This window comes from Buceros rhinoceros, unplaced genomic scaffold, assembly GCF_000710305.1.
Source record: "Buceros rhinoceros silvestris isolate BGI_N320 unplaced genomic scaffold, ASM71030v1 scaffold41949, whole genome shotgun sequence".
Taxonomy (NCBI): domain Eukaryota; kingdom Metazoa; phylum Chordata; class Aves; order Bucerotiformes; family Bucerotidae; genus Buceros; species Buceros rhinoceros.
The window spans coordinates 1,411-10,520 of record NW_010431727.1 but is presented as its reverse complement, the minus strand read 5'-3'; positions in this window follow the sequence as shown (position 1 = coordinate 10,520).

Genomic DNA, 9,110 nt, shown 5'->3' with positions numbered 1-9,110 from the left:
CATGCAAGACCTTCCCTAACCTGCCAGAAGTCTGGAAATATAATTTTGCAGGTTTCTGTAGAAGAAATTGTTCTGTTACCGGCCTTCACAACTGGAAACCTGTCTGACAAGCTGCTAAGGCTGGTGTCAGTGACAGCTGAAAATTACCTCCTCTAGAAAAGACCTTGTTGTGTCGGAGGGTATGGACTGAGCTGTGTTTTCAAAACTCCTTCCTTCCTCCTTTCTGTCAGTGTTGTTGAAAAGTTCATCATGCTGAAGTGTGCTGATTCTTAGAATCTCCCTCAGCTCTTTTTTGTGCTTTCACAGTCTACACCTCTCCTTCTCCATTTTTTGCTATAATTTGGCTTCACATCCTTGGGAGGAATTCCATGCAGAGCTTGTGCTTTCAACACTAGCTGGAGAGAAAGCTCCTTGCTTGCTAAACACAAGCCACAGAAAAAGGAAAAGGAAAAGGAAAAGAAAAAGGAAAAGAAAAAGAAAAAGGAAAAGGAAAAGAAAAAGAAAAAGAAAAAAAAGGAAAAGAAAAAGAAAAAGAAAAAGAAAAAGAAAAAGAAAAAGAAAAAGAAGGAGAAAAAGAAAAAGGAAAAGAAAAAAGAAAAAAGAATAAGAAAAAAGAAAGAAAAAGAAAAAGAAAAAGAAAAAGAAAAAGAAAAAGAAAAAGAAAAAGAAAAAGAAAGAAAAATTAAAAATCTGCCTGACAATTACCTGCCTGCATTCTGCACAGACCTCCTGGGGCTTGCCATTTTATTCTATCCTGAAGAAATTTTAGGTTGCTTGCAGTTGGGTATCCTCTCAGCATCTGTTCAAGCTGGAGTAGACTTTTCACAGACTGGTGAGGCTCGTGAAAGATAATAGATTTGGTAATAGATTAGAGTAGTGTGAAAGGTCAGGCTGAAATGTTTTGGTGTGGCTTTATCGGTCTTTAACTCGCACTGTCTCCTCGCTTTAGCGGTATTTGTGACAGCGGGAGTAACATATAGACTAACACGACAGTCATCCTGGAAAGTGCACAGAACAAGTTTAAGGCAACACATTATGCTGAAAAACATCTTCCATGATTGTGGGTGTTTGCCATATGGAAACAGAAGCTAACAATGCAGTGTGCAATAAGTAAAGAACAAGAAGGAGGGAAAAACACAGCACTCAGCAGGTCCTCGTGCTTCAGAGGAGACTCAGTACCGCTATGAGATGGAACTGCAGAAGTGCGATTATACTGAAACACAAGATGATTCCATATCCTGTTTCTGACTTCTTGAGAATTCCCATTTTAAAGCTGGGGCAGAAGAATGCAAGGGATGAATGATAGGTTGCTTAATGTCCCAATGTTTGAGAAAAAATGAGCGTACAGTCCCTGGAGTTTGAGGCCCCGCCTCCAGTCAGCAGGCAGCACTCGCCATCTCATGCAATTAAGGGTCACAAATCCATTTTAAAAACAAGATGACGTGCAGGATGCTATCTGGGCTGAACATAAATTTGCTTAACAGCTCCATTATATCTGTTCTTCTGGTTTTCTATCTTGTTTTTCTCTAGGACAGTTAGCTGCAAAACTTCCAGTTTTGCTTTTGTCAGCTGAGAATGTGGTGGAGCTCAGCTGGCTTATGCTACAAGAGTTCCCTGTAGCAGTCATACCAAAATATTATCACCATCCAGTAGTGATCTTGCTACCCAGGAGTTTGCAGTACAGGCTCTTTTTCTCCAGAGTACACTGAAAACTCGATTCTGTGGCACCTTAACATGACAAACACGATGAAGTAAACACTACCTCAGCCTCACAGCAATGACCAGAACTGCTGGGAAAACAGGTGATTCCCTCTGTTGAGAGGTATTTCAAAGGGCATAAGATGCACCGTTATCAGCACGGTTATTTTCAGTCACATTCTTCTGTCTCAATTTTTTCTCCTGATCTCTGTGTGTAGGACTGGGGACAGAAAAAAAGGTGGGACATTGCTTCCAGGCACACTGCTGTGTTCCCTGCAGTCAGCTCTCCAACAGGTTTACAGGAGCATGTAAGATCATGTCAAGCACAGGAGTGACACTCCCTCTGAGAGTATATATTGGTTCATTCACAGAGTGTGTTTTCAGAAGGATTCATTTCTCTTGAATTGCTGGATTGATTTTAACCTATTAAAGTAAAACATGACTGCAGATCAGCTTGGCCTGAGGTCCCAGGTGTTGGGAAAAATCAGCTTGGGTTTGAACGGTAAACTAACTTGTGATGCTTAGAATAGGTTAAGAAGCACCCGTAGAAGAAGCAGACTGAAAGCTCTGTTTGCAGTGGCTGTAACTATAACCAGTTAGAAATGTTTCTACTCTTGGCATGCAAGTAAAAGGTCCAAATACATTGCCAGTTAATTTCAAGGCATTACATTCCATTTCTGAAAAAAAGACCCGTCAAGTATCTACTTCATTGAATGTGGGGAATGTGTGCAATGAATAACAAACTGAGTATATACAAAGCTAAAACATCCACCTGATGCTAATAGATAACATGACTTAACGGAGGTTCTCAGTCCCAGGGATGAGGCAGTTACGCCGCTTTGTAACGAACCGTAGGCGTAGGCGCTGGCTGTGGTTGCTGCATGCTCTGCAAGGGCATGGCTGATTCTGTATAACTTTTAGCACGATCACCTCACAGGCAGGTGGCTTCCCGGAGCTCATTTAGAGGAGCGCCTGATACTGCTCCTAGGTGTGTCAATCCCTAGGACAGCAGCGTTCTGCAGTAGGGCTGTGGAAAGTTTCCCAAATTGTGTGGAAAACCGCTGACTGTCTATCTTCAGTAAGCAATATTTGGGATTGTTTTTTGCTTGAAAATAGGAAATAATTATGGCACCCTCTCTAGCCTTTTGTAGTCAGAGTGTTCCTTTTTGAATACACTGTTGGTTCCTAAACCCATTCAGCCTAGGAACTCTAAACTGCAGGGGTAGAGGAGGCTGGCGGGAGGAAGATGAGCTCTGCAGACAGGCCATTAAGCCTGAGTCATTACTATTGAAATCTGTGTTTTAATATTGTGCTACATCCCTACAACTATGCACGAAAGCAAGAAGATTGAGATTTGCTGAAGGCCTAGATGTACATGGGGATCACCGAGGGCAGAGCTGGTCTGCTTAACCCAAATGCAGCCCATCCCTACTAGGGCAGCCCTCATCTTCAAAGACACAGCCAGGAAATCAGCTCTGCACAGCAGAGTGCTTCCCTGCTTCTCTGCCAGTAATTCACCAAGAAGCTCCTTTAACGAGCTTGAGACAGTCATTACAATGCCAGCTGTTGGTAACTCAAAGGCTGGGGCGCCATGTGCCCACCTTCCTCCTTCCCATTCCTGCATCAGTGCCTTCCCCAGGCTGCCCTTTCCCCCTTTTCGGCACTCCTCGGTAGGATACCAGATTCATTGCAGAATTTCCAGAAAATAACATGAAAATTCTGGGAGAAGTGCTGGGCATGACCTTTTAGTTTTCTTTTTGGAAGAAAACCCGAGGATGTTCTTTTTACACTATGCAGCTTGTCTTTACCTCCTGCCTGGGGGCAGAGGGGAGGTGAGCTCGCTCAACACTACCTCTCTGCTTTTCCATTCTGATGTGTGGAGATGCATGAATTTGCAGAGCCCCCTTAAAGCAGAGGCATCTTCTTTCGGTCTTTGGCTCAGAGCACTCTCTCTTCTGAGATGCTGTGTTGTGGTACTGACTGAGCAAGAATGGTGGAGCAGGAAGCTGAGAGTATTTCACTGTGATCGTATTCTGAAGCATATTAAAATGGGGTTTGTAAGGCAAATAGAGGAGAAGAAGCATTAAATGTTAGCTCTTGTCATCAGTTGCATTTGTCCAAATAATGACATTACCCCTCTAGAGAAAGATCCCTCAGTTTTTTTCATTACAATATTTGAGTTATCAGCCTTTTCTAGGTTGCGCTTTACCAGGGACTCAGGTATTTCCCTGTCATAGAGTGGACCTGAGGACCTAAGTCATTGAATGGGGGAACGGAGGAGAAGAGACAATTATATGATTGATATGCAGCAAGAACTGGTATCTAAAATAGGCTCCAGCAAATTTCCTTGTCACCAGCGTAGTGGCCCTTGCCACCACATGAGAAGCACAAATGGTATCCTATGCTGTGAAAGGTGGCCTAGTAAAGCTGCATGAAATATAAAAGAATCTCACAGACAAAACCTTTTCTGTGGTCACTGCTGTGACTAAGCCGGTTTCTCTGTACTCATTTAAAAACATGTTGAGGATTTGCTTGTGTGGGAGGGATGAGAAAGGATCTCTGCAAGGTGGCAACAGACCAGAACAAACTTCCAGCAGAAGTTTCCAGCAAAGCTAAAATGTGAATTCATGGTGCTCTTTGGTGGGTTTTATATAACAACTAAATAATAGGTATACACTTGTGAGTCACTATGTTTGTCCTCTCTGCACACGCTGGAAAGCCCAAAGGCGTGGTTAAAAAAAGGCTCAAACAAACAAGGCAAGACACAGAGTACAGCAAAGTGAGGCATTCTGCTAAAGATGGAACGCAGCCTTCTCCTTGTTGCTTTGCACTCCTGGAGCCTTCCAGAAATACTCCTTGGAATAACAGGATCATTTTTGTTGCTGGCCCCTGCTTTGTCTGCTTCACTCACCGCATATGGCCCTGGTATTGGCTCAGGAGCTTACATGTGAGACCCCGAAGAAGCAGCCAAACAAAAGTCTTGCTATAGGGAAGACAGAGGCATTGAGGTACGTCGTTAGTTCTGGCCTAGTCTAGGCAGGGCTAGTCTAGTCTAAGCTGGCAGGGTAGAAGGGAGTGATCTGGACAGGGTACCAGAAGTCCCCATGCTGGAGTTCAGTTTCTGACTGTGTGACTGACTTCTTCTGCTTAACTTCTCTTTCTACACCTTTTTAAGTATCTGTAGGTGCCGCATACTTCCCACACTGCAGCCCATGAAGCAGCATGAACTGGGGAGGTTTGGAAAAACGGCCTCACTGCTCCTTCCACTGGCGCTCTGTGCGCTGAGTATAGATGTTGCTGCAGCTGGTGCTGCTGCACGGTGGATGAATGCAAAGGCCCTTTGTCACCGCTGGCTTCACCAACATAGGATGGCTGGCTAGAGTCAGACCAGAGGTCCTTTCATTTCTCTTGGAGTGTCTCTGTGGCTGATGGATGTTGTGTGCTCATTAACTTCTGTGCAACTCTACTTCTCCTCCTATTATAAAACAAAACCAAATAACTAAGCCAAGTCTGCTTGTGACTGGGAAAAAACAAATGGACCAAAACAAAACAAAAACAAACCCCAAAACTCACTTTACAGCTTTTCCCAAAATATCTTTAAGCTGTCTGGAGTGACTCACAGATGTCTGCTACACATCAGGAGATCCAGAGGTATACTTAAAAATAAAACTAGAGAGGCGAATATTAGCTCTTCAGCCTTAGCTCCAGAAGTATTTATGGCTTAGTGTTTTGGGTTGAGACTGTTCTAAATCAACAGGAGAACCTATGCTTAAGCAACTACAGGATGATTAAAATAGCCGTCTCCTCATGTTGGGCTTGCAGAATGAGCTCAGCTCATGCAGAAACTCAGGGCAACCTGCGCTCCAAGCAGTATTTTATTAGCTTTGGAGACTTAAGAAGCTTGCTTGGTTTGCCTTTGCCAGTCATATGTTGGCTTTAAAAGCCAATGTGAGAGAAGCAGTTTGCCAGAAGTGTAAATCTCTTAGCAGTGACTGCAAAAGCCAGGGAGTTAGGAGTGGGAAAAGAAGGAAATGGGGGTCTGTTCTTTGCATAAAGGCACGAACAACGCGTGCTTTAAATGAAATGTATTCTGCTTATATTTTAATAATATGCTCCAAAAATCTTAAAAAGTATTAACTGTCATCCAGGAATGCAGGGAGTCCACACCTTCCGGCCCGTACTCCCCAAGGGGAAGGCGGTACACGCGCGGTGCAGCTGCTGGTTTGAAGCCTCCCCACAAGGGGATTTTTCATGCAGCCCTTCCTTGGAACATGGAGCTGTTGGAGTTCTCCCACTAGCTTGTTTACTGCAGCATTCTTGTGTCCAGAGCTGCAACGTGTTAGTTCACACACAGTAACAGCCACATTATAGCAAACAGGCTAAAAAGGGACCAGCGTAACCCAGCACCGCAGGTTGTGAGCGCTCCTGAATAGCCTCTCTTGTTACAGAACTGGAACTGCTGCACAGCATTTGCTTACAGAGGTGCTGCTGGGAGTGGGAATGACTTCTTCACTGACAGAAAATGCAAGGAGAGTTTTTCCACGTTAGGTGCACAAATCTGTCCAGACGATGGTAAGTCAGATGGATTTTTAATTTCACTTTCATCCTTTATTTTCAGCCCTTAGCGATACATCTTCATAATCCCTCGTGACTTGCAGCCAGCTAAGTAAATATAACCTCAAACTGCTGGAACTCTGAAATGCTGTAGGTGTCTCTGAGAATAGAATAATTTGCAAACAATATAACCAGTACATGCCAACGACACATACAAAAAGTACACAGTGCACGTACTTGCAGGAAGAAGTACAGCCTGCAGGTAGTCCTAAGTCTTACTTTCCTTGTACACAGATACATTTCAAATCGCTAATGGTTTTACAGCACCATCAACAATACCTGCTCATATTCCCACACGACAAGGTGATGTACCAGTTCTCTTTCAGGAGATAACAGCCAGGGTTGACCCTAGACATTCGCAAAAGAGCAGCCTGGAACAGCAGCCTGCTGGCAGCAGAAATGCCTGTGCCCAAGCCCAGACAATCAGTCTGGTTGTGGCCGCGGTTGGTGTTCAGGCAGAATGAGACAGGATGGGGGTAGCAAAGTCTGGAGTCAGACTGATCAGCAGCCCAGCAACTGAAGTTGCCGTGTTCAGGTTTTTTTCTTCCTGTCTTCACGGCTGGAGTGACTCTGCCCCAGCCCTTTATCTGAGGAATGTCCTAGGTGTAGTCTATGCAGATGAGAAGCTGTAGTGAAAAGTCAGGCTGTTCATCTCCGTTTCCTAGAGAAGGACTGTAACGAGAAGCTTTACCTTCATGCAGAAATACTGATAGCAACGGTGTAAAGCTGAAGACCTGAATGTGGGAGCAAGGTTCATGATTACGTGCCATGCTTATGAGTACCCAAATGCTCTGGCGATTTAGGTCAGCCTTTTGATCTACTGCAGCTGTTACATTTACCCATCAAAAGAAAAGTAATCCTACTTTTGGCAAGCATGTCTTGGTTAACCTGTACTTCAAAGTTTTGGCCCTTTGGCCCTCACCTGGAACATACTGAGCCTGCCATTCTCCTTCGGGCTTGCTTGAAGCCGCATTGAGGCAAAGGAGAACTTGGTGTCCTGAATTAAAAGCCCGTTTTTGAACTACATTACACACCACAGAAGTTTAATAATTTCTTGGGCTTGGCCTCGCAGCCGTGTTTACAAGAGTAAATTCTCATTATGCTCTAAATGCAGCCCTGGCAGTCCCTACCTTCTGTAAATATAATGCTGAGCAATGCACAGCAATGCACAGCAATGAAGTCTCATGTTGCTTAGGCTTCAGTAACTTTTAGGACATGGTGGAACATTCAAAGTGATCTTCTAATGAAACAATAATTATTTAATGACAGGATCACTATGATGAGATACCCACATAATTTTTCCAGCTGTTTGCCACTTTACAAAGCTGTGCTAACATGCAGAATGGAAAGATGGTAATTATTCATCTGGTTTTAGCCTGTTTTACAGTGCTTGTATGTCTGAACCATGGAAAGTTGTTCAAATGAAATACGGAATGATGTTGATAGGGACATGTGAATCAGTGAAGACATGAGAATGTAGTTATGCAGCTGTTGCTTAACTATCTTTAAGTGACTAGCGATGGGGCAAGGAGGGACCACAAAACGCAATGGGTCTTCCTAAGCTTACTCACTCGCCGACTGGAACATCTATTCTGGTCCCTGCTATTAAAGCGCACTTCTAACAAAAGGGAGTCATAGTAATGAAAGGGTTGAGTGCAGTTTTGTGTCACCTTACCTTCGCTTAGACACACAGATCCCAGAACATAAAGAAATGCACATTAACGTAGTACAGGGCGACTGTGACTTGGGGATGGTTGGATTGTGTGAGCGTGGATGAGTCACTAAGTGCCTCCGGAGGGAGAGACAAGAAATAATTTTCCATGGTGTACCATAAATTCCTGGCCACACAGGCATTACAGAAATCAGCCTGGGTAAATTCTAGAGTCTAGCAGGTCCAGTAGTAGTAATGTAGACCTGTTAATATTTTTAAATAGTCGCCTTTGTTATATTGAGTCTAATTGTACAAGGCTGTGTGTGAAACAAATAATAGGCATTGCAGATTTAAAATTCTATAAAAGGTCTTCAGATAGTTGCCTTGAATGTGAATTTTATCACACTATGTACTAACTTCCTGATCCTCCCCATGTACAAAATGCCGTGTATTTAAATGATTAAATGACTGTTGACCTTTAGTGTGAAGCAAGTAAAAGTCCCAGAAAACTCAGATACATCTCTGTTCTTCAAAAATCAGGGCTAGCTGTGCTAGCAGTTTGTAGAAGCTCTTTGATCATGGCACTGAAGAGTGGTTGACACATTCACCTTCTGCTATGATGGGAAAATCGGTTTGGTGTTTGGAGTTTAGCAAGACCGCTTTGTAAGATCCAGTACTGCTCATAGGGCATCCTGGTGGCTTCTTATTTCAGAACAAGCTGAATATCTCCCTCTCACTGTTTTTTACCATCTCAGTTTCAAGTTCCAGCTAGAGCAGAAAAATTTCAGAGGGCCTTGTTTGGTCCTTCAATTAGCAGATGTGAGGTGAAGGGAACAAGGAAAGGAAATCCAAACCAATGGTCTCCTTTTTCACAATTCAGATTGTGAAAAACTGAGCCTGAAGAATAACACATTAACAAAGAATATAATCCTAGTGACATGGCAAGAAATTTCCTGTTTCTCTGGCAACGAGCTGATCTCTAAACAGGATAAAATGCTGCCATTTGTGAGCTAACACAAGTCTCATTCGACTCAGTTATCAGTGAAGTGTATATACTGTCTTTGTGTACAACGGCAAGTTTTTCCCGGGGATAATTTGCTTTGGAGTCAAAACACTTCAGATTCAAAATGCTCTGAGACATTGGCAC